This window comes from Gymnodraco acuticeps, unplaced genomic scaffold (assembly GCF_902827175.1).
Source record: "Gymnodraco acuticeps unplaced genomic scaffold, fGymAcu1.1, whole genome shotgun sequence".
Classification (NCBI taxonomy): Eukaryota; Metazoa; Chordata; class Actinopteri; order Perciformes; family Bathydraconidae; genus Gymnodraco; species Gymnodraco acuticeps.
In genome coordinates, this window is record NW_022992348.1 from 30,048 (window position 1) to 36,047 (window position 6,000).

Below are 6,000 nucleotides of genomic sequence, written 5' to 3' on the forward strand. Positions count from 1 at the left end.
AATGTAGTGGAGTAAAAATACCAGGTTAACCTCTGAATTGTAGTGGAGTAGAATTACAAAGTAACAATGAGCTGTCGTGTGGGTATATATTAATGCTGCCCATTATGGATACAAGCGATTTTTACCCATTTAGTAATTACATGTTTTAAATGTGTACACACCAATGTGTTTCCTATCGCCTAAACCTCCAGGGCTGTACACAGTTTAATACTGGCAACTTCTAATTTTGGGAAAAACGTCTTTTAAAACTACAATTCCCAGTAGATACGTGCCATAGAGAACATGTTGCGAAACACAAGCCAGCATGTGTAGTTCTCGGGGGGCGTTCGAGTCCAGTTTTGAATAGTCTGCCGTGGTTTCGTTCCATTTCAAAGAGCTTGACGCTCGGCGTAACCTTGGCGCACTGCCACTCCAACATCACGGGGTTAGTCAACGGGACTGTAGTCCCAAACGATAGCTGGGGATTATGGGTAGTGTAGTGTCTTCGGCCATCCTAAATCTCGAAATGTCCCGTCTGTTTCTGGTGACTTTATTTACGGCTAAAAAGCCCAAGATTATAGAATTAAACAAATAAATAAAAACAAGGATAATTGTGTGTTATTGTTGAGTAAATAACAGTGTGTTATTTAGAAAAGAATAACAAATTAGAAGGAAAATATTTAAAAAAATACAGATTTCAGTATTTTGAGGCTCTAAACCTTATTTATTTTCCTCACAGACGTTTATACGATTTAAAATAAAAACAAATAAATAAAAAGATAAAACACTGGCACGTAATTTACGTTAGAATAAATAGAATGGTTTTGAATAATAGATGATAGTAAAATCTACGTCACTTTACAGCCCCGCCCACTTTTGGGGAAACCAACGCTGTCATTTGAACGGCGATCAAGCCTGAAGCCACAGAGCTCTTCTTTTACTGTCTTTTCTTCTTAGAGGAAGTACAGAAACACGTAACTCTGGATTTGTTTTAATGTTTGAGGTAAACGACACAGCAGCTTTTTGTCATGTTAAAACTATTATTTTCTGCCTCGCTCATGAGAGTAACAGCTGGCGAAATTACAGCCTCGCCTACTGATTTTAATTTAACCATATATCGAGCCTGATTCTCGATTTCAAAGGTGTGCTCTAAAATGATATTTATAAATGACTATTATCATTATTATAAGCAAGACAATAAATGGCAAAGATATGTAGAAAATAAACGTATTTAACATACGTTCATAAGGAACGTAACGTGGGAGAAAATATGTTTCTAGAAGATATGTAGAAAAGAAACGTATTTTAGATACGTTCATAACGAACGTAACGTGGGAGTAAATACGTTTCAAGCTAAACGTAATTCAGAATGCAGTTTAGTTCTGTGGGAACGTAATTTTTAGGAGACAGGGTTGGTTTGGGAGACCCGAGATGCACTACTTCAGTGTATGGAGCATATACGCGCACAATCAGGATGGGATGCGGTCACCATAAGTGAGGCATACGGCCTGTCAAAGAAACTGCGGGACCGAGCATTTATGCAGCTCCTGGAGTTTTTTTTCGTTGCTTATGCCAGAAGTGGATGTTCTATACAACACTCTGCAAAAACGAAGCATCGATGCACCTGGGATCAACAGCGCGCTCTGCCGTTTCAAGGAAAATGTTCAGAAAATGAGGCAGAAAACTGATGCATTGGCCGCCACTGCTCATGATGGAACAGACGAGCCAGGCCGACGAGTCAGCAGCACAGCGCCAGTGATGAAGGAGGCTTGTGACACAGTCATCTCACAGGTGGAACAGAGGTTCTCACAGTGACCATTTGATCGCTGCAAAGCTTGTTGACAGCTAATTCTTCCCACAGCATGTCCTGTCATTTCCTACACCTGAGCTTGACTGCGCCGTGAAACTGTGGCCTGCGTTGGGAAACAAGGAGAAGTTGAAGTCTGAGCTGACCACGCTCTACCGCCACAGTGAGCTTCACACTGGAAACACTGCCCTGTCTCTGTTGAAATCCATTCACGAGAACAACTTGGAGGAAACGTTTGCTGAGACTGTTATTTTGGTCAAAATAATAGTAACAACTCCGATGACGACATCCGAGTCAGAGAGGAACTTTTCCACCCTCAAAAGGATAAAGACTTTCACTCGCAACACCATGGGACAGCCGCGACTTAACGCATTGGCCATGCTTTCAATTGAAAGCCAGTTGATCCAGCAACTACAGGACTTCATCCCCAAAGTGATAGACACATTCTGTCAGAGGAAGGACCGCCGTGCCGCTTTTCTTTTCAAGTGAGCCTTCAGCTTTGGTAAGTTCATTTATGTCATATATTTTGTTGATCTTCTGTGTTTTGCCTCTGCTGGATCGATTGATATTGTGACCTCGATGATGAGTGTCTGTGTTTTCCTTATATTTACAGTCTATGGTGTTTTAATGCTAAAGCATTATGGTTGTTGTTATTGTTAAGAATTACTTTGTGATGGTGACCTTTACTCCATGTATGAAGGTGCATTACTATGATATCCCCACGCTGTGTACGTAAATGTATGCGTTCACAGTGTTGCTCCTGTGGTCTTCAGTATGTAATTTGACACTCCCCCTCTCTCTCTCTCCTCCCCCCCCTCTCTCTGTCCCCCCTCTCTCTCTCCTCCCTCTCTCTGTCCCCCCCCCTTCTCTCTCTCTCTCTCCCCCGACCTCTTTCTGCCCCCCCAGTTTTGTACACCTAGAAACGCCACTGCTCATACATACAGCCTGTGCGGCCAGTCACAGCCACAGAGCCCACAAGGAAGGGAGAGAGAGACTCAACAATCCCACGGCCAAATCCCACTGTGACATGAATGACAGTCAATACACCAGAGGAACCAAGCTGAAGGTGAGAAAACGGCAGACAACGCAGGCCCGGTTCTACAGGGGTGCATAAGGGTGCATTGCACCCTCAGTTGAGTCGTTATGCACCCTCATTTGAAAAATGTAAAGTGAAAAATATTACATATATAATAACAATAATAATAAAAGTAGTAATAATAAGAATAATAAGAATATAGTTGAAATAAAATAAATTGTAATTGTGGTTAAATAACATTGTCTGCTGCATTTATTAGGTCAATTTAAACGGTAAGTAACGTTATTATGTCAGGTGCGCGTGACCTGTGCCGCTGCGCGTTCGTCATCTGCAAGATTCTTACACAGCAGTCAGTGATGGACATCAGAAAATGGTTAAAACAACCAGCCCTTATCGCCAGCAGTAACACTGCATCTACTGCAGGTAATAACAGTTCAGATCATGGGGACATTACCTTACCCGCGGCCACTGTCGTGGACACTAACGTCCTCCCGCCCGACTCGCCGGCTTTGCCTGCCTCACCCACGGAGGCGGAACAGCCGCAGCCGCAGTGACGGCCGGCCCATAGGGGCACCACCCCCCCTCTTCCCACATTAAAAATAAAAGAAATAAAAATATACATATTTAAAAAATATATTTTTTATTTTTATTTTTAATAAACAAGGTAAATATTATATAATTGGTATCAGTAAAACGATGTCTAAAGTTACTGATAAGTCACATGTTTCCTGCCTGGCCTTGCCCGTGTATCATTACCCTCTCTCGTCTGGGCGCTATGCACAGCGCCCAGACGAGAGTGCAGCAAGTGTAGCAGAAGCCAACTGTTGCTATCTTTAAACTATGCCGCCGAAACATAATTTCAGCCAATCAGCCTTGTCAAATCTGATGGTCACAGGGGCGCCTACGTCAGCGCCCGGTTGTTTTGACTCATATCCAAGCAGACAACACTATACACTCTGGAAGCTATCATTAGCAGCTATTATGAAAACTCAGTTTTTGACATAAAAATTGAATTATGGATTATCAATAATTTTTTCAAACTGACAGACACATTGGATTAACCTATGGATTAACCTTCAGCCGCGTTTTTCTCGTTTTTGATCAGAATAACAGCAAAAGGTGAGCATATCTCTGTGTTTTGCTACCTAAAGCTACGTTGTGTGTTGTCTGTATTTGCTTCCCCTGTCGCAAGTTCTGATCGCTCAGTGATGATACTTATATTTCTACAATCTGTGGGTGGAATCTCAGCTTGTTAGCTAAGCTAGTTTGTGCATATCCGATTAGTATATCGATTGATTTATAGTGCGTTAGCATTTTTTCGCTCAGGGCTCATTTAGTTCTTGTGAGACTTGTGTTTTGTTTCGGTAAACATGGTTCATATCATCAGTTAGCTGAGTTAGTTTCTTCCCGTTAAATGAGTAGGACACATGAATAGTTTATTACAATTTAAGAAGCCCTGAGACACAGTTTTGTGAGAAAAAAAAACCAGGTTAAATGGGAGTTAAATCATTTAAAGTCATTTTGAGTGTTCCCAAAGCCCCAGTGTTCTGCAGGTTGTGTTGCAAAGTTTATACTGTAGAAACTATGTCCAAGTGTTTGGAAGTTTTGGAAGATTCATAGCTAACTACACTGAAGGTTATGGAGGTATTGATCAGTCTTCTCATATGTTTAAGCCTCAATTCGTCCTTCCGCCCCCCCCCCCCCTCTAACATCACCAGGGGCCTCATTTATAACGCCGTGCGTAGGATTCACGTGGGAAGGTTGCTTACGTAGTAGAAATCCCAAAAATAGGTACAGAAATGTTCCGACATTTTCCGATTCACCAAACATTGCGTACCGACGAGGAAAGTGCGTACGGCACTTCCTACACCGGTTTCCCTTTATAAATCACAATCGACTCAAAATTCGGTGCAGCTTTTGCGGGCTTCACGTAACGCCCATATTTGCCTATAAATAGTCAAAGAAACGCCCATTCATTCATTAATTCATTCTGACTTCATGAAGAAGATCGCAGGAAATGACGACAGAACAGCTAAAAAAGACATCTCACACCGTGTCAGATTTTGGTTATTTTGGGGAGGTGGAGATAAATCATATTGTTTGGTGGATGCCGTTTGAACCAGAGTAGCAGCATGGAGGTCGGATCATCACCAAAATAAATAAATAAATGGCCCGAAAAAGGTTCATGACAAAAATAATACACATAGCCTTCCTCAGGCAGTGTGTTTGTACCGGGGACAGGAGACCCCCCCTTGATGAGAGACTGTAAGAAGTGATCGGGGAATCCCTCCGGAGTGGAGTCATGACGACTGGATCTGAATTATGTTTTTGTATTTGGTGGTTTGTGTCCCAGCTGTCGATCAGCTGTGCGCAGTGTCTCCACTGCAGCCTGTGCGAAAAAATGCTAACGCACTATAAATCAATCGATATACTAATCGGATATGCACAAACTAGCTTAGCTAACAAGCTGAGATTCCACAGATTCTATAAATATAAGCAACTCTATATCCACCAGTTAAAGGAAATACAACTAATGTGTTGTGTTATATTAGCTGTACAATTGACCACATATGGTGTTCTTAGTTTCCATACCTCCTGTGTTTTACGAGCGACTTATCAAGTCTTGGCAAAGGGCATAAAACACGATTAAACGTGATAGTAGGCCTATATAAAACCATGCTCGTATCTACAGCCTATAGAAATGCCACACGGCCTCAGTTTAGACGTAATTCTGTCCTCCTGCTTACCGCATCATTTATGAGAAAACATTTCATAACATTAACACAACATATTCGAGGTGGTTTTAAATAACATATCCGTATTTATTTATTTCTCCAAGTTATGTTTTTGTGTGCACTGAGGAGTCTCAAACAGGCGTTTGTTTAATCATTTTAAGATTGGCTTTAATCAATGTTTGAAAATGAATTCTTCATATATGATAAATGAGAGGTAACATTTTATTTATGGTATTATTTCCACATATTTCTCTCCATTCTTCCTTCTGCCAACAGTGTCGCAGTTTCTCGTCTCTCCCGTTGTTGTGCTTAGTGCGTACGCATGGGTTAGAGTTTGCGTGGAGGACCGCACGTTTTCCCGTCAAGTTAGTATTTTATAAATCGCAAACATTGCGTAGAAACTGGCGTACGCCAATTTTTGAGCGTATATCCCTTTATAAATG